General features: G+C 43.8%; 1 protein-coding gene across 15 annotated transcripts in view; it reads left to right on the plus strand.

The window, feature by feature from the left end:
- Positions 1-20,475, plus strand: part of LRRFIP1 (LRR binding FLII interacting protein 1) — a 146,369-nt gene that overhangs the window by 28,865 nt on the left and 97,029 nt on the right. The window lies entirely within an intron of this gene.

Raw genomic sequence — 20,475 nt, forward strand, 5'->3', positions numbered from 1 at the left:
ATTTTAGGCAATACCGGACCGCATACGGCTGGGGGGAGCTAAAACCGGGTGCTCCTGTATCCCTGCCCTATGAGGCTCGTATGTAATGTATTCCAATGAGCTGACGGAGTGAAACGCTGACTCCGGTTGGCTCACTTTTGCCCCGTATGCGGTTTTCCCACTGGACCTAAAACCGTGGTAGACTACGGTTATAGGTCCGGTGGGAAAACTGCATACGGGGCAAAAGTGAGCCAACCGGAGTCAGCGTTTCACTCCGTCAGCTCATTGGAATACATTACATACGAGCCTCATAGAACCCAGTTTTAGCTCCCCCAGCCATATGCGGTCCGGTATTGCCTAAAACGTGGTGTGAACCCAGCCTAATCCAAGGCTCAGATGATAAACAGCAAGAGAAATTTCAATCCTGCAATTGTCTCAAGCTGGGCGTACATGTGGGACTGTGGTCGGCACAACATGCGCCATCAAAGTTCTATGGGAAGCAACATGTCAGACTAAACTGGCAGATCACTGTAGTTCCCGCAGCATGAAATATGCATCGCATACGGTACATGTGACCCTACCCTTAAAGGGGTACTCTGCTGAAAACATCTTATCCCCTATCCAAAGGATAGGGGATAAAATGTGTAATCGTTGGGGTCCCCCGCGATCTCCACTCCACTGTCATTCAGTGCAGAATTCGCTCCATGCCCGATGAATGGCGAACATGGCTGCCACGCCCTCTCCTTTTATGTTTATGGGAGGAGGCAGGATGGCTACGTACTAGCCATCATGCCCCTCCCATAGACATGAACGGAGGGGGCGTGGTGGAACGTCACGAATGCGGAAGCTCCAAGCTTCCGTGCTCCAGACACTGCCGCTGGATAGCGGATAAGATGTTTTTAGTGGAGTACCCCTTTAAAAGCTACATACATTACACTGGTTCAGATGTATACCTTCAACATATACTATTGTAAAGTTATACAAAAAAAAGGTAAAAAATTATACTGCACAGAATATATTCTCTTCTTGTGGCACGCTGTATAGAAAAGCATAGTCTGTGCCGACGCAAATCCCTTTTTACAGAGTGTAAATTGGGGCTTATGGCTAAAAAGAGCCACAACAGGCTCAATAGAAAGAACACATGCACAGGCTGTAAATTTGTGTATGCTGATGTAGACACTTTCAGGCCGGGTTCTCAAACTGTGGCTTCAACACTATTGATGATTTTGCGCCAAACATAAGCTAGCACAGTGTAAGTACAGTACAACTCTTTCCTTTGTGGGTCTATGAGATCCCATCATGTGTAATCCTTTTCAATGGATCAGTTCAAATTAAACAGCTCTTTGTCTAAGTTTCCACTAGTTTTTTTTTACCCCTGTGTTTCTTCTTGTAACCTAAAAAAAACACTGCAAAAAATGTTGCAGAGAAGTGGCGGCCCAAATGTTGCAGAGAAGTGACAGCCCAAATGTTGCAGAGAAGTGACAGCCCAAATGTTGCAGAGAAGTGACAGCCCAAATGTTGCAGAGAAGTAACAGCCCAAATGTTGCAGAGAAGTGACAGCCCAAATGTTGCAGAGAAGTGACAGCCCAAATGTTGCAGAGAAGTAACAGCCCAAATGTTGCAGAGAAGTGACGGCCCAAATGTTGCAGAGAAGTGGCGGCCCAAATGTTGCAGAGAAGTGACAGCCCAAATGTTGCAGAAAAGTAACAGCCCAAATGTTGCAGAGAAGTAACAGCCCAAATGTTGCAGAGAAGTGACGGCCCAAATGTTGCAGAGAAGTGACAGCCCAAATGTTGCAGAGAAGTAACAGCCCAAATGTTGCAGAGAAGTAACAGCCCAAATGTTGCAGAGAAGTAACAGCCCAAATGTTGCAGAGAAGTGACGGCCCAAATGTTGCAGGGAAGTGACGGCCCAAATGTTGCAGAGAAGTGACGGCCCAAATGTTGCAGAGAAGTGACAGCCCAAATGTTGCAGAGAAGTGGCGGCCGTGCGATAATTGTATCAAATGTCGCACGGACCTCAATACAAGTGTCACATAGAGCCATTTCGATAGTTCTATAGGGCATTTCACAATAAGTCGCACATGATAAATCACAACTGCACAAAGAGCTCTAAATAAGAACACTTCATGGTGATGAGATTTAAATGTTCTAAATGAAAAGTCCATATAATGTGGCATGGGGCCAGCCTGCAACTTTTCATGCAACAAATTTAGACAAAAAAAGCCATCTAAATGGTTTGATACATTTCCCTCAGAGTCTGATGAATGGTTCTGTACTGTATGGTTCTGTACTGTATGGCTCTGTACTGTATGGTTCTGTACTGTATGGCTCTGTACTGTGTGGTTCTGTACTGTGTGGCTCTGTACTGTATGGTTCTGTACTGTATGGTTCTGTACTGTGCGGTTCTGTACTGTGTGGTTCTGTACTGTATGGCTCTGTACTGTGTGGTTCTGTACTGTGTGGCTCTGTACTGTATGGTTCTGTACTGTATGGGTCTGTACTGTGTGGCTCTGTACTGTGTGGCTCTGTACTGTATGGTTCTGTACTGTGTGGCTCTGTACTGTATGGTTCTGTACTGTATGGCTCTGTACTGTATGGCTCTGTACTGTATGGTTCTGTACTGTATAGCTCTGTACTGTGTGGTTCTGTACTGTATGGTTCTGTACTGTATGGCTCTGTACTGTATGGCTCTGTACTGTGTGGTTCTGTACTGTGTGGTTCTGTACTGTGTGGCTCTGTACTGTATGGCTCTGTACTGTATGGCTCTGTACTGTATGGTTCTGTACTGTATGGCTCTGTACTGTATGGTTCTGTACTGTATGGCTCTGTACTGTATGGTTCTGTACTGTGTGGTTCTGTACTGTGTGGTTCTGTACTGTGTGGCTCTGTACTGTGTGGTTCTGTACTGTGTGGTTCTGTACTGTGTGGTTCTGTACTGTGTGGTTCTGTACTGTATGGTTCTGTACTGTGTGGCTCTGTACTGTGTGGCACTGTACTGTGTGGTTCTGTACTGTATGGTTCTGTACTGTATGGTTCTGTACTGTGTGGCTCTGTACTGTATGGTTCTGTACTGTATGGTTCTGTACTGTATGGTTCTGTACTGTGCGGTTCTGTACTGTATGGTTCTGTACTGTGCGGTTCTGTACTGTGCGGTTCTGTACTGTATGGTTCTGTACTGTATGGTTCTGTACTGTATGGCTCTGTACTGTATGGTTCTGTACTGTATGGCTCTGTACTGTATGGCTCTGTACTGTGTGGTTCTGTACTGTGTGGCTCTGTACTGTATGGTTCTGTACTGTATGGTTCTGTACTGTATGGTTCTGTACTGTGCGGTTCTGTACTGTATGGTTCTGTACTGTGCGGTTCTGTACTGTGCGGTTCTGTACTGTATGGTTCTGTACTGTATGGTTCTGTACTGTATGGCTCTGTACTGTATGGTTCTGTACTGTATGGTTCTGTACTGTGCGGTTCTGTACTGTATGGCTCTGTACTGTATGGCTCTGTACTGTATGGCTCTGTACTGTATGGCTCTGTACTGTGTGGTTCTGTACTGTATGGTTCTGTACTGTATGGCTCTGTACTGTGTGGTTCTGTACTGTATGGCTCTGTACTGTGTGGTTCTGTACTGTGTGGTTCTGTACTGTATGGTTCTGTACTGTATGGCTCTGTACTGTATGGTTCTGTACTGTATGGCTCTGTACTGTATGGTTCTGTACTGTATGGCTCTGTATTGTGCGGTTCTGTACTGTATGGCTCTGTACTGTATGGCTCTGTACTGTGTTGTTCTGTACTGTATGGCTCTGTACTGTGTGGTTCTGTACTGTGTGGTTCTGTACTGTATGGTTCTGTACTGTATGGTTCTGTACTGTATGGCTCTGTACTGTATGGTTCTGTACTGTATGGCTCTGTATTGTGCGGTTCTGTACTGTATGGTTCTGTACTGTATGGCTCTGTACTGTGTGGTTCTGCACTGTATGGCTCTGTACTGTATGGTTCTGTACTGTATGGTTCTGTACTGTGTGGTTCTGTACTGTATGGTTCTGTACTGTGCGGTTCTGTACTGTATGGTTCTGTACTGTGCGGTTCTGTACTGTGCGGTTCTGTACTGTGTGGTTCTGTACTGTATGGTTCTGTACTGTGTGGCTCTGTACTGTATGGCTCTGTACTGTGTGGCTCTGTACTGTATGGTTCTGTACTGTATGGCTCTGTATTGTGCGGTTCTGTACTGTATGGCTCTGTACTGTATGGCTCTGTACTGTGTTGTTCTGTACTGTATGGCTCTGTACTGTGTGGTTCTGTACTGTGTGGTTCTGTACTGTATGGTTCTGTACTGTATGGTTCTGTACTGTATGGCTCTGTACTGTATGGTTCTGTACTGTATGGCTCTGTATTGTGCGGTTCTGTACTGTATGGTTCTGTACTGTATGGCTCTGTACTGTGTGGTTCTGCACTGTATGGCTCTGTACTGTATGGTTCTGTACTGTATGGTTCTGTACTGTGTGGTTCTGTACTGTATGGTTCTGTACTGTGCGGTTCTGTACTGTATGGTTCTGTACTGTGCGGTTCTGTACTGTGCGGTTCTGTACTGTGTGGTTCTGTACTGTATGGTTCTGTACTGTGTGGCTCTGTACTGTATGGCTCTGTACTGTGTGGCTCTGTACTGTATGGCTCTGTACTGTGTGGTTCTGTACTGTATGGCTCTGTACTGTATGGCTCTGTACTGTGTGGTTCTGTACTGTATGGTTCTGTACTGTGTGGCTCTGTACTGTATGGTTCTGTACTGTGTGGTTCTGTACTGTATGGCTCTGTACTGTATGGTTCTGTACTGTGCGGTTCTGTACTGTATGGTTCTGTACTGTATGGCTCTGTACTGTATGGTTCTGTACTGTGTGGTTCTGTACTGTATGGCTCTGTACTGTATGGCTCTGTACTGTGCGGTTCTGTACTGTATGGTTCTGTACTGTATGGCTCTGTACTGTGCGGTTCTGTACTGTATGGCTTGAATTGAGTATGCAGTATAAAGCTAATAGATCTAGGTAAACAGATAGGGACAATGAAACCTATAGCATATTGTATGTCCTGGCTATAGAGAAACACAGGGAAATATTTATGATGCGGCCTGTAAGAAGCAGCGAACTGATCAGCACCTGACGTGCACTTTATACCATAACAGCTGTTGACCTCAGACGGGATAAGTAACCTGATTCTTTGAGCTGCATGAAAACCTGTCCAAGAGCATTGGCATCAACCATGATGTCATGAAGAGATCTTCTTGCTTTGAGGAAAATAGTTTCATAGTACAAGATTGCAAACCATAGACTTTTTATGTCCAGGAAAAAGGCAACATAAGGTTAGAAACATAATACTTGTAAATATGCTTGTGAGTGCAACTTCTTCACACGTGACACATATGAATTACCACTTTGTAAGTGTACGCAGAACCAGGGGCGTAGCTATAGAGGCAGCAGTCGCATTGGGCCCCTGGTGGCTAAGGGGGCCCCATAGCACATCTGCCCTATAAGAGACTAGTATTATAATTAGCATATGGGGCCCTGTTGTAGATTTTGCATCGGGGCCCAGAAGCAACAAGCTACGCCTCTGCGCAGGACATACATTGGTTTTGTCTGGCGCCTTTGTAGCATGTAATCATTATAATGTCTTATATAAAGGGTTGTACAGGAGTATAACATATCAGAAAATTGTTGTAGAGAAGACCTAAATCTTTATAGTACAGATCTGCGGTATGTTCCAGAGACAGTTGTGTAGTTCCTTCCAGCCTCCTTCTGTCCAGGATAGAAGCAGATCCCCAAAGAAAACCTCTTCTGCTCTGGGCAGTTCCTGACATGGACAGAGGTGTCAGCAGAGAGCACTAAGGTCAGACTGGAAAGAAATACACAACTTTCTCTGTAGTGTTCAGCATCTGATAAGTACTGGAAGGGTGAAGATTTTTTAAATAGAAGTAATTTACAAATCTGTTTAAGAGTGCATTCACATGTACACAGATTTGATGCGCAGGATTTTCTGCTGCAGATTTCAATGTAAACTAAATGACTGAGCGCAGCTTCTAATCTGCAGTTACAAATCATTCGCATCATATCTGCGCAGGATCCTGTATGTGTGAACGTACCCTAACAGTTGATTTAAAAACATTTTTTTTTTAAATAGTTCCCCTTTAAAGGATTAAATAGGATATAGGAAAGGAGTTTTTTCCACTAAGAACCTATAGACAATGGGGGGTATTTATCAAAGGATTTATGTGTTTTTTTTAACGTAACTTTGGCGCAATGCTTTAAGCGCAGTGTCTTTTTGCACCAAAGTTTGCCGCATTTTCTCCACTGTCATTTTTACAACTTTATCAAAATCACACGGTCCTGTGTGTGATTTTAACTTTAGTCAGTAATTCATCATTTGCGCCAATCGATCTTTGGCGCAATTTTGGTTTTTTTTTGGCGCAAATCACCGCCAAGAAATTTTGCACATGGAAAACACACTTAGCAATGTCAGAAAATGTAAAGGCGTCAAAATACATTAAAAAAAATTATTTGTGAAAGCAGCGACGCCTCCGGGGCAGCGCAATACTATCCTGCGACATAGTTGTTACCGAGGAACCTTCACCCTCCGTTGAGCCAGCATTGGACATGGCCACACAGGTTCAGGAAAGGTAAGCACTAAAGCAGTGGTCTCCAACCTGCGAACCTCCAGATGTTGCAAAACTACAACTCCCAGCATGCCCGGACAGCCAACGGCTGTCCGGGCATGCTGGGAATTGTAGTTTTGCAACATCTGGAGGTCCACAGGTTGAAGACCACTGCACTAAAGTAACAAAAAAAAAAAAATCCATTTCACATGGTGGCTATAAACCCCACAAAAGAAAATAACTCACGTCGCTTGCTGATATACTGCAGGAGGGACTCCGAAATGGCTGCACAAGGGGTAAAATACGCGTCCTCTGTGGCGGTACGTTCTGTGTAAAAGGCGCTGTGAACAGATGATTTCAACATTTGAGCCAAAATTACCAAACAACTCGCACCAAATGATAAGTTTGGTGCATGTCCACGAAAATCAAAGTAAAAAAAGAGTAAAAAGAAACTGTCAACTGGCAAAATTGATAAATACCCCCCTATATGTGGTTATTTTGGGGAAAGATCTGACACAACGTGAGAAAAAATTATTTTACGGAATGGGTAGTAGATGCTTGAAACAAACTTCTAGCAGATTTTGTTGGTTAAAGGGGTAGTCCAGTGGTGAAAAACTTATCCCCTATCCTAAGGATAGGGGATAAGTTTGAGATCGCGGGGGGTCCGACCGCTGGGGCCCCCTGCGATCTCTCTGTATGGGGGCCAGGCTCTCCGGACAGATAGCGGGTGTCGACCTCCGTACGAAGCGGCGGCCGACACGCCCCCTCAATACATCTCTATGGCAGAGCCGGAGATTGCCGAAGGCAGTGCTCCGGCTCTGCCATAGAGTTGTATTGAGGGGGCGTGTCGGCAGCCGCTTCGTGCGGAGGTCGACACGCCCCCTTCCCGCGGGCTGTCGGGGCTCCGTACAGGAGATCGCAGGGGGCCCCAGCGGTCGGACCCCCCGCGATCTGCAACTTATCCCCTATCCTTAGGATAGGGGATAAGTTGTTCACCACTGAGTCACCACTGGACTACTCCTTTAATCTACAAGTGAATGTAAACCTCCATGGGATAAGCTCATATCTATCCTAATATAAGAGCAGTTTAGATAGACCAGCCTTTGGCTGTTTGTGCATGCAGGGAGTTGTAGTTTTGCAAAAGCTGGAGGCACGCTGGTTGGTAAACACTGTATTATGACAAAATGTAATGAGGAACAACTGAACATTAAGTGTAAAACATCAAACCGCTAAACTATAATCCGTGTTTTGTGTTGTGCATTTGCAGTGGAAACATGTACTCACTCTACAAAAGGGTACATTCACACATACGTACTCCGCCACAGGTTTTCCGATAGCGGATTATGTTGCTACCCATTGACTTTAATGTGTCTGCAGCAAATCTGCTGCAGATTTGCTGCTGCAGAAATTCTGCTTGCGATGGAAAATCTGCAATCGGAATTTTCAGTTCAGAATAACCTCAGTGGATTATGTATGTATGAACATACCCTTAGCTTAAAAGTGGAAAAAGTCAAAAGTCTGATCAAAGATTTAAAGCATATCTCAAGGGGACAGCAAATTGCTGCTAATTTTTATCACAAAATTCCACACTGAATTGTGTGGATTCTTTTACAGATTTGTTGCATTCAATGTCAGTGTACTAGAAATCCACATTTGCAGATTTTGCTGCAGTTCGGCTAAGTTTCCACTTGTTTTTTTTTCTGTCAGTTTTTGGAAAACTGCCAGTGCAGTTTTTGAGCCAAAGTCAGAAGTGGATCCATAAGGGAGGAGAAGTGTAAGTGCTTTATATATTCTATTCCTTTTGAATACACTTCTGCCTTTGGCGCAAAAACTGCAGTGGCAGATCTCCAAAAACTGCCAGAAAAAAAACCAAGTGGAAACTAAGCCTTAGTCCTCGTACACACGGCGGAATCCGGTGGAAAAATTCCACTCAGAAATTCTGTTGAAGCAGAGTCCCATTGCTTTTGATGGAATTTTGCTGCACCATGCACGTGGCAGAAACATCTTCCGAGGAAATTCCGAATTCCGGCCTTAGCAGAAAGAATAGACATGTCAATGCGAAATGCAATACTCTGTATGGAGACAAAGCATTTCTGAGAAGTCCTAGTGCAGTCTGTGGAATATCCGCCCATACGTTTTCCGGGTGGACATAACGCTGTGTGAATACTATGCAGTGTTGTGCAACACTCCCCCATGAACTCAATTTGTGATCGTATTTCTTTCAGATTTTTTCCACAGCACGAGGATGACATTTCTTAAAGTCTAATCTACATTGCTGCTACTGTAAATTGTGTGGATTGTCCAGCAGCAAATCCAAGGGGAATTCTGCCATACGTGGCTGTAACCTAATAATTGCTCAAGTAGCTTAGCATGTAATTCACAAGCATCATAACTGTTTATATAAAATGTATTTATTACCTCAAAATTATCTTTATCATTGTTGCCTATTCAAATTAATTCTACTAGAACATAAACAATACATGAAAATAATTCCCTTACCTTGCCTGTACATGATATGGCAGTGGGCTCCATGGCCAAGAATCGCACAGGTTAAAGGGAATACCCCACGAGAGGCACAGGCCTCTCAATAAATTGTGTCACATCCGTGGCTGCCCGTGGGCCTTTCTAAATTCTAAAATACCAAGCAGTTGGGGTAGATTTCAGCTACAATTTACACCAGTCCTCTGGGTACTCCGGCGCTTAGACATCTTATCCCCTATCCAAAGGATAGGGGATAAGATGCCTGATCGCAGGGGTCCCGCCGCTGGGGACCCTCGTGATCTTGCACGCAGCACCCCAGTTAAAATCAGTCCCCATGTTCGCTCCGGGTCTGATTACCGCCGACCACGGGGCCGCCCCTCAATGCAAGCCTATGGGAGGGGGTGTGGTCACGCCCCCTCCCATAGGCTTGCATTGAGGGGCGGAGGCGTGATGTCACACGCCGGCGGCCCCGTGGTCGGCGGTAATCAGACCCGGAGCAAACACGCTCCGGGGACTGATTTTAACTGGGGTGCTGCGTGCAAGATCATGGGGGTCCCCAGTGGCGGGACCCCGCGATCAGGCATCTTATCCCCTATCCTTTGGATAGGGGATAAGATGTCTAAGCGCCGGAGAACCCCTTTAAGTGTGGCTTGCGCCTTTCCTGTGCAAAAACACTGACATAGAGGAATAAGAAATTTCTCCCTTTATAAAAAGATATTTTATTCTGATAAATATGTATGTTCTATCCAAGAAGCCGGATCTTTTACATTATGGTGATGAACAGCCTTATGTTCCCATTTTACTACAGTAAATCTATTATTACTTTATTATACATGAGATATCTATGGAGTCATAGTTGGAGGTTTGGCTTAGCGACTCCACTGTCATCAATAATAGTACAGTGACCGTTCAAACACGAGCGTACGTCACTTTGTACATTAAATGTGTTGTGGACATGCCAGACAGTCCGACAAGGGTTAAATCTGTTGAAGCCACAGGCAGGATCGAGCTTACACTTAATGGACTATTGCCAGGATAATCTGTCTATTGCAGTGCTGGCGGCTCAGAGCTCTGATCTCTCTAATGTTTACGAACAGACCCCGACTTGGCCTTATAAGGTCACACACATGACATCATGAGAAGGAAGTATGGAAATAGTGTGACCTCACACACTACAAAAATGTTCCCTCCATAGTACCCAAATGTAACTAAAACCTAACAATCCAAAGAACAATTGGCATAGACACAACAGCCTAATAAATAGTCTTTGTCTCCCACATAACTTTGGTGCCAAATCTTTCACAGATTTGTCATTGGGAAGATCACGGTGTTCTCCATTCAATCATTCTTTAGGTTTTATTCTCTTTATGATATTATTTCTAAGGGATAGTAATGGCCAGCCAAAGCCAAAGCTGTTAGGATGTCTCACCCAGAAGGACAACAGGGCCGTGCTTCGATTTTGCCATAGATTCCTCCCTTTTATTGTCCCCGAGTATAAATTTGTTCTCAATATGCTACAAACCTAAATATGGCACCCTAAGGGTAGTAGGAGATATATACTACAGATTCAAAAGGAATGGGGAATATAAAGGAAGAAAGTGACGATAAATAATCCTTGTCCAAAGACCTTATCAAAATCCCCCTTAATCCCTTCAATTGCTCGTCATTTTCCCATTAATTGCTTATCAATGCAGATTTGGAATCATATTTCAAAGTGCAAAGGCACAATTCCATATGGAATCGTCATCAAGAATCCATATATCAATTCTTGAAGCGGAAATTAAGTCCTCATCAGATATTCCACTGAAATCAGCGAGGCTTGGATTTTGAGATGAAATCCATTTGGAATCTGGCCTCCCATATCTGAGCAGCAACAGTTTGGTTCTTAGTCTAACCCCCTACCTTGCTCTGATGCTGCTGTGCAGTCCATAAAAGGTAGATCAAGGCTTCCATATCTCAGCAGGAACAGTTTGTTGCTTAGCATAACCCCTTCCTTGCTGTGCTGCTGTGTACTCCATGAAAGGTAGATCAAGGCTCCCATATCTCAGCAACAGTTCGGTGCTTATTGTAACCCCTTCCTTGCTGTGCTGCTTCTTTCATTTCCACTCACATAGCTTCAGTAACCCCTGTTCCCTTCACATCTATAGTATTTTACTGTGTAAATTATCCCTCAGCACTGTGCAGCCTTTTTAGTCTAGGATGTTTTCACCAGAACTATGTCATAGCATAACAAAGAGGAGTAAGCACTGTGCTGTGATTCACCAGAAAAGTAAGGGAAAGAATGAACCTGTGTGTGCGCTTTTGGAAAACAGTCTAGCTCTGATCCCACCTCCTGAAATAGAGAGAATGACAAATAACTGTGCACTATGGAGGGTCTCTTAGCAGTGAGAGCATTAAAATTGCCTTGTCACCACTCTGAAGAGTTCGTGTAATAAAATCATGCAGGTTTTTTAAAAATCTTTTCAAATGACAGGTACACTCTAAACTTATATAGAGCAGAGCTCCACATCTCTCCATATATCAAATACCAGTCATAACTGTTTGATACAGTATATCATTTGATTATATGCATCAGATTTTCCTGTCAGCTTTTATGATCAGTAGTTTTTAATTTTTTATTTTTTTTTTTATTTTTTTATTATTCAGCAGGAGACCCATATAAAAATAACAGATAATAATTTTCACACACATTTCGTTCAGCAAGGTTAGCTAAACTGAATTTCGGCAGAATCCTGTGTCCTTTAAAGGGGTACTCCGCTGCTCAGCGTTTGGAACAAACTGTTCCGAACGCTGGAACCGGCGCCGGGAGCTTATGACGTCATAGCCCCGCCCCTCATGACTCCACGCCCCACCCCTCCCATAGACTTGCATTGAGGGGGTGGAGCTATGATGTCACACGCTCCCGTTGCCGGCGCCAGTGTTCGGAACAGCGTGTTCCAAACGCCGAGCAAAGGAGTACCCCTTTAAACACAGAATTCCACCAAAATTCAAGCCCCATTGACTTCAATAGGATTCCGCCGCAGAATTCCGCAAAATATAAGACTGGTCTTATATTTTTGTAGGATGGCGTAAATAGAGTTTCCGCGGCGGAATGCCCACTGCGGAAAATTCCTCTGTCTGGATGGGACTGCAGAATCCCATTAAAAACAATAGGCAATGGCTATTGCAATGTTTTCCAAACATCGTGTCTCCAGCTGTTGCAAAACTACAACTCCCAGCATGCCTGGACAGCCGAAGGCTGTCCAGGCATGCTTGGAATTGTAGTTTTGCAACAGCTGGAGACACACTGTTTGGAAAACAATGGGCTATGGCACCACTTGGATTTTACTACAAATGATTTGTGACCTCAATGTTTCCTAAGGCTAGGTTCAGACTACGGAATTTCCGACAGAAATTCAGTCGTAAAATTTCCGTCAGAAATTCCGCTTGCTAAAATGTCTAGTGTAGTGACTGGTTTTCCGTTCACAAATTCACACTTCGGAATTTGTGAAGCGGAAAATGCGCTTAGTAAATCCGCTTAGAAATTTCCGCCTGAAGAAAGGCGGAATTCCTTGCGGAACACATTGCAGTCTATGGGAGACTGCAGTGTCCGCGCGGTCCTAGCGCCGACTTATTCAGTCGGCGCAGGCGGAACTCAGAATCTCCGGGCGGAAATTTTCTACCCGGAGATTCCGTAGCCTTAGGGTTAAAAAAAAAAAAAAAAAAAAAAAAAAAAAAAAAGTACAAAAACTCTAAAATGGTTTCTACAGAAAAACACTGAGGTCAAGCAGCATTCCCGTCATACATCCAAATGTCACTGTGGGCAACACAATAGATGGAAATAAGTGACGGTTGTGTGTGAGCTCTAATGATATGACATTTCTGCTGACTTCTGTGACTAATATGTTCTGTACATGGAATAGATGTAGGAACCTAAAGTTTCCTTCTCCTCCCTGTCTACTTTCCCAGCCTGCTTGTCAAGAGGCATGTGTAAAAATAGCCATGGTCGGGTGTGTCTGTGGGAGTTCACGGTGGCCCTCTGCCTGGCTCTGAATATTATAAATAGATTTCTTAGGATGGCTGCATACCGGCATACAATAGTGAGGCCAACCGTATAGCGCTAAAGTACAGGAGAGCGTAAAAGCAAAATGACATCTAAGGCCTAAGGCTCCTTTCACACTATGAATTTCTCCGTTTACAAACTTCCGTCACGTTCCGTCACTACAGCTCCAAAACCCGGCCGTTACAAAACCCCATGACGGCCGTGACTAAATTGCATTGCAGCCTATGGGGTTTTGTAACTGCGGGCGTTATACAGTGACGGAACATCATGGCGGAAAAATTACTGCATGCAGTATTACGGGCATATACGGGTGCAAACGGGCAGTTACAAAACCCCATAGGCTGCAATGCAATTTAGTCACGGCCGTCAGGGGTTTTGTAACGGCCGGGTTTTGGAGCTGTAGTGACGGAACATGTGACAAAAGTTTGTAAACGGAGAAATTCATTGTGTGAAAGGAGCCTAAGATTGGACAGAGAATGCTGAATACTAATAAGTACAATGGGGGGAATTCATGAAGAGTGGTGTAGGTGCATCGTCATTTGACCCCATTAATTTGTGCGGTGGAAATTGTGTACCTGCTCCAAATGTATCACATGGTGCGGGTCATTTCTTACTTCAGTACTCCACTTTGTATGGTTGATCCCTCTTTTTGTGAGACTTTTTAACCCGTGCGACATAATGGCCCTGATTTACTAAGAGTGGAGTGTAGGTTTCTTTGTGGGTTTTATTTTCCACGGTATTTACTAAGCTTTCCCTAAATTTTCCACATTCCCTACATTTTCCTTTTTTTACACATGCTCTGATCTGTCGGGTTTTCCTCAGCTCAAATCCACCACATTTTCTGTGGAAACCTTAGTAAATATGTTGGGTTTTTGTGAAAATGTCGGGAACACGCCCCTTTCCAATCGACACGCCCCCTTTCCCCAACAGACATGCCCCTTTTTCGGATTTTCTCAGTAAAATGGAGAGTTAGTCAGTTTGTTTTTTCAATTCTGGCGCAGACAGAATTTCTGGCACAATGAGCCAGAATCTGGCACACGGCCCGACAAAACATGTTGGGTTTGCAATAGTAGATGAGGGCCAATGTGCGACATTTTAATAATGCTGTCCACTGCCAGTTTTGTAAGCCAAGCCAGGGCTGGTGTAGATTTGTATCTCAGAGCATTTGCACCAAACTGAAAAGTCGCACATTATACATTCCTGATCACTGCATATGAACTGAAATCACAACTTGGTACATGCTTTTTGAAAAACCTTCTAAATGAAAAGTCGCTAAACTTTGGCACAAAAAATCACAGCGGCAGAGAACAGCAAAAAAAAAAAAAAGGGGGGGGGGGGGTGTTTCCCCCAATGTGTAACTGGCTGAAGCTGACTGTCTATAAAAATAAAAAAAATCAGCCTTCAGCAATCTCCAGCTCTGCCATAGCGATGTATTGAGGGGGCGTGTCAGCCGCCGCTTCGTGCCATGGTCAACACCCGCTATCTGGCCCAGTACAGGAGATCACAGGGGGCCCGTTTTTCAGCACTGGACTACCCCTTTAGTGTTATTTTGTTCTAAGAATTTGTCTAACCGTGTTTTGAAGCCCTTTACAGTTCTTCCTGTTAACAGTTCCTGAGGTAGACTTTTCCATAAATTCACAGTTCTTATAGTAAAGAAGGCTTATCCTCCTTGGAAACTTAAAGGGGTACTCCACTGGAAAAAAATATATATAAATCAACTGGTGCCAGAAAGTTAAACAGATTTGTAAATTACTTCTATTAAAAAATCTTAATCCTTCCAGTACTTATCAGCTGCTGTATGATTCACAGGAAGTTCTTTTCTTTTTGAATTTCCTTTCTGCTTGACCACAGTGCTCTCTGCTGACACCTCTGTCCATTTTACGAACTGTCCAGAGAAGGAGAGGTTTTCTATGGGGATTTGTTCCTACTCTGGACACTTCCTAAAATGGACAGAGGTGTCAGCAGCGAGCACTATGGTCAGGCAGAAAGGAAATTAAAAAATAAAAGAACTTCCTGTGGATCATACAGCAGCTGATAAGTACTTGAAGGATTAAGATTTTTTAATAGAAGTAATTTATAAATCTGTTTAAAGGAGTAGTCCAGTCCTGAAAAACGTATCCCCTATCCTAAGGATAGGGGATAAGTTTCAGATAGTGGGGGATCCGACTGCTGGGACTCCCCGCAATTTCTCATACGGGGCCCCGACTCTCCGGCCCGATAGCATGTGTCAACCACCGCACGAAGTGGCGGCCCACACGCCCCCTCAATACAGGGCTATGGCAGAGCCGGAGATTGCTGAAGGCAGTGCTCCGGATCTGCCATAGAGTTGTATTGAGGGGGTGTGTCAGCCGCCGCTTTGTGTGGTGGTCGACACTGCCCCTTCCCGCGGGCTGCCTGGGCCCCATATGGGGGATTACAGGGGACCCCCTGCTATCTGAAACGTGTCCCCTATCCTTAGGATAGGGGATATGTTTTTCAGGACTGGACTACCCCTTTAACTTTCTGGCACCAGTTGATTTAAAAAAAAATGTTGTCCAGTGGAGTACCCCTTTAACCTTTTTTTCTCCAGAACTGTTTTCCCCCAAATTCCATGAATTGATCATATCCCCCCTTAATATTTCCTTATAACTTAGATGTTTCATGTCCCTTATTAGTTTAGTGGTGCACCTTTGTACCTTTTTAAGGTCAGGGACATCCTTTTTATGAATCTGTGCCCAAAATTGAACAGCATATTTCAGGTGTGGCTGCACCAATGCCTTATATATAAGAAGTATTATGTCCTTGTTTTACATGCTTATACCTCTTTTGATACATGACAATATCCTGCTGGCTTTGGAAGCAGCAGCCTGACATTGCATGCTATTCTGTAGTCTGTGATCTACAAGTACACCCAGATCCTTCTCTACCAGTGACTCTGACAGTTTAATCCCCCCTAAGACATACGATGCATGCAGGTTATTAGTACCCAGATGCATAACTTTACATTTATCCACATTGAACCTCATTTGCCAAGTGGATGCCCAGACACTTAGTCTATCCAAGTCATCTTGTAACTTATGCACATCCTCTATAGACTGTACCGTGCTACAAAGCTTGGTGTCATCTGCAAAGGTTGATACAGCTGTTAATCTCATCCTCTATATCAGTGTTTCCCAAGCACGGTCCTCAAGTCCCCCCAGCATGTTTTCTGGATTTTCTTAGTCTTTCCCAGGTGATATAATTACAGTCAGTGCATCAGGCATCACCACAATTGTTCTCAGTATGGGATATCCTCAAATTCTGGCCTAATGGGGTACTTGAGGGCTGCACTCTGGAAACACTGCTCTATATCATTAAGTTAAACAAATACTGAACCTTGGGTACGCCACTTTTAAGAAGGTACCAATCAGAGTAGGAATCATTGTACACCATTCTCTGGGTACAGCACTTGAAGCCAGTTTTCAATCCAGTTACAGAACCAAACTTTCTAAACCTAAAAATGTTAGTTTTACCATGAACGCTGCAGCTTCCTCACTTGACCCGGCTGCGAGCAGGTTTGGGGAGGCAGCAGTGGTGACATCAGTGCCGCCCCTGGAGTGCCGCCTGTGCACCAAGCCTGCTGCCCGTATAATAGGCATAACTGGCAAACTGAATGACAGACTGGAGATAAGTATCATTATCAGTGTCACCCGCACTACCAGCCTTTGCCTACAGGTTAGTGCCACTGACACTTATGGCAGATTCTCTTTAAAGGGATTGTGCAGCGAAAAGTAACTTACCCCCTATCCACAGAATAGGGGATAAGTGTCAGATTGAGGGAATCTGACTGCTGGGAGCCCCCTGCAATCTCCTGCACAGGCCCTGGCTCTTTGAGAGGAACGTGTGCTGGAGACAATACATACTCCATATATACATACTCCATATATACATACTCCATATATACATACTCCATATATACATACTCCATATCCAGTGTGCCATATGAGGTAGCATCAAAATACCCGCCTGAATGAAGAAGTGCACAGGTCAGCTACATGAAGTGTCTCTACCCCTACGGAACCGTCTTGCGCTACATGCGCTTATGTCATAAGAGTAGGGGCATTATGAAGCCCAGGTAGCGCAAAACGGTTCCGTAGCCCGAGAACACCTCCTTCCCTTGACATCCCCCTGCACTGCTGTCTCTGGATCTGGATGTATTCCAATTTTTTTTTTTTTTTTAATCGACTGTTGTTAGTGCCAGAAAGTTAAACAGATTAGAAAATTACTTCTGTTTAAAAATCTTAAAGGGGTTCTCCCCCATAAGGTCATTTTAGTACGTACCTGGCAGACAGTATTGGACATGCTTAGGAAGGATCTGCGCTTGTCTTGGGGATAAATGGCTAAACTATGAGATTACCATAACACTGTGGCTATCTTTTTGTGAACTGGTATTTCCTGTTTGAGTTTTCTTTTTTTTACTACAAATCCCATAATTCCATTTTCCTCCCTCCCACACATCAGCCACCCCACCCAAAGCATAAATGAGCTGCATCCATTCAAAAGGCCTGTGGTTTTCAATCAGGGTGCCTCCAGCTGTTGCATTAGTTGCAAATTGATCTCTCTCCCACCAAGCGATCTCTCCACCCATTGAAGCAGACAGGCTCCCTGTCATCAGCTGACTAGTGAGTCAGGTCTCGGCCGCATTGCAAGCTGGGAAAATTCTGAGACAAATTTTGTATGCTGATTAAAAGAAATAGTGGGGTGAAAATCACAGAAGAATTGTAAGAAAACCGTCACACACAGGTACAGACACTATATTATGAACTACACTAACTTTACAGCTCCAGTAGCATAGTCACATAAAAAAATTCCTGGAATACCCCTTTAATCCTTCCAGTATATATTAGCTGTGGTATGCTCTAGAGGAAGTTATTTTCTTTCTGGAATTCTTTTCTGGACAGATCCTGATACGGACAGAGGTGTCAGCAGAGAGCACTGTGGTCAGACTAAAAAGAACTCCAAAAAGAAATACAACTTCTTCTTGAGCATACAGCAGCTGATAAGTACTGGAAGGATGAAGATTTTTAAAAAGAAGAAATGTATAAATATGTTTAACTTGGTGGCACCAGATAATTTTAAATTTAATTTTAGTTGGGCTGGGGCCCATGAGAAACTGGCCTAGAAAAAAACACATAGGGGGAGATTTATCAAAATCTGTGTAGAGAAAAGTTGACCAGATTTTCATAGAAAGCAACAGGATCGCTTCTTTAATTTTTCAGAGGCCTTTTAAAAAAAATTAAAAAGTGATCTGATTGGTTGCTATGGGCAACTGATCCATTCTACCTCTGCACAGGTTTTGATAAATTTCCCCCATAGTATTTTTTTGGGGGATATTATAAATCCATTTCCCATGCAAAAAAAGACAATGCATAAAACCCTTTAAAGGGGTACTCCGCCACTAGACATCTTATCCCCTATCCAAAGGATAGGGGATAAGATGTCAGATCGTCGGGGTCCCGCTGCTGGGGACCCCGGGGATCGCTGCTGCAGCACCCCGCTATCATTACTGCGCAGAGCGAGATCGCTCTACACGTAATGACGGGCAATACAGGGGCCGGAGCATCGTTATGTCACGGCTCCGCCCCTGGTGACGTCACGGCACGCCCCCGTCAATACAAGTCTATGGGAGGGGGCGTGGCGGTCGTCATGCCCCCTGCCATAGACTTGCATTAAGGGGACGGGCCGTGATGTCATGAGGGGCGGAGCCATGATGTAACGCTGCTCCGGCCCCTGTATCGCCCGTCATTACGCACAGAGCGAACTCTCTCTGTGCAGTAATGATGGCGGGGTGCTGCAGTGGCGATCCCGGGGGTCCCCAGCAGCGGGACCGCGGTGATCTAACGTCTTATCCCCTATCCTTTGGATAGAGGATAAGATGCCAGGGGCGGAGTACCCCTTTAAGACACTTGAAAATTACAACCACAGACCAGATATTAGTAAGGGTTGGTTCACACCACGATTTTGCTATACGGTTTCTGCATAAGGTTTAATTTTAAAAAAGTATGCAACCGTACAGAAAACCGTGCCCATAGACTTCCCATTCAAAACCGTATGCACCATAATGTATACGGTTGTCTACGTTTTTCAAACCATACTTTTTTACTTTTTTTTTTTTTTTTCCCGGACAGAAAACCGTGGTCTACCACTATTTTTGGTCCGGGTGAAAAACGGTATAAGGCTGGGTTCACATCACGTTTTTGCCATACTGTTTTCAATCCGTTTTTCTAAAGAAAACCGTATGCCAAAAAAACGGATGGAACAGTATGGGAAAAAGTATGTATGCGTTTTAAAACCGTATACTGTTTTTAAAAGTGCATACAGTTCCATCCGTTTTTCATAAAAAAAAAACAAAAAAACATATTTTTTTGAAAATTTGTGCGTTTCCCATTGATTTCCATGTTAAAAAAAATGTATGTGGTTGCAGTACAGTTTTTAAACCGGAGTTAAAACCATGGTTGACCACGATTTTGTCTCTGGTTTAAAAACCGTACTGCAACCGCATACGTTTTTTTTAACATGGACATCAATGGGTAATGCACATGTATACAGTTCCATACGGGAAACCGTATACAGTTTTTACTTTGCACATGCGCATTTGCATGCTACACCTTCTCCCATTAAAAATGGACATTTTCAAAAACATTTTTTATTTTATAAAAACGGACGGAACTGTATGCACTTTTAAAAACAGTATACAGTTTAAAAACGCATACGGTTTCCTTTTTCCCATACCGTTCCATCCACACCACGTTTTTCAAATACGGTAACCTTATACGGTTTTCCGCAAAAAAACGTATACGACCGTATCCGAATGCATTGTAAACCGTATTCCAAATGTTGTGTACGGTTGCATCCGTTTTGCCTCGGATACGGTTTTGCCGATTTTTCAACCGTAGGCAAAAACACTGTCGACCACATTTTTGCCTCCGGTTGGAAAACCGTATGCGGTTCTTTTAACATTGTTGTCTATGAGAACCGTACACAGAATTTCAGAATACGGTGGCACACGTTTTTTCTAATCCGTTTTTGAAGTTGACACATGCGCAGATTGGAATTTCAATAGAACATTAATAACTTTTATTAAATTGCTGGATAACTAATTCCAACAAAATCCAGCAAAACCGTTGGCAAAAACTGATACAAACGGATAGAACCGTTCAGGGAAAAAACGTATACGTTTTATTTGGAGTCATGCGATTATATATGGTTGCATACGGTTTTTGCCATACGTTTTTTAGCGGAAAACCGTATACGACAACTGTATTTGAAAGACGTGGTGTGAACCCAGCCTTATACAGTATACTTTTTTTTTTTTA

This window comes from Hyla sarda, chromosome 8, assembly GCF_029499605.1.
Source record: "Hyla sarda isolate aHylSar1 chromosome 8, aHylSar1.hap1, whole genome shotgun sequence".
NCBI classification, from domain to species: Eukaryota; Metazoa; Chordata; class Amphibia; order Anura; family Hylidae; genus Hyla; species Hyla sarda.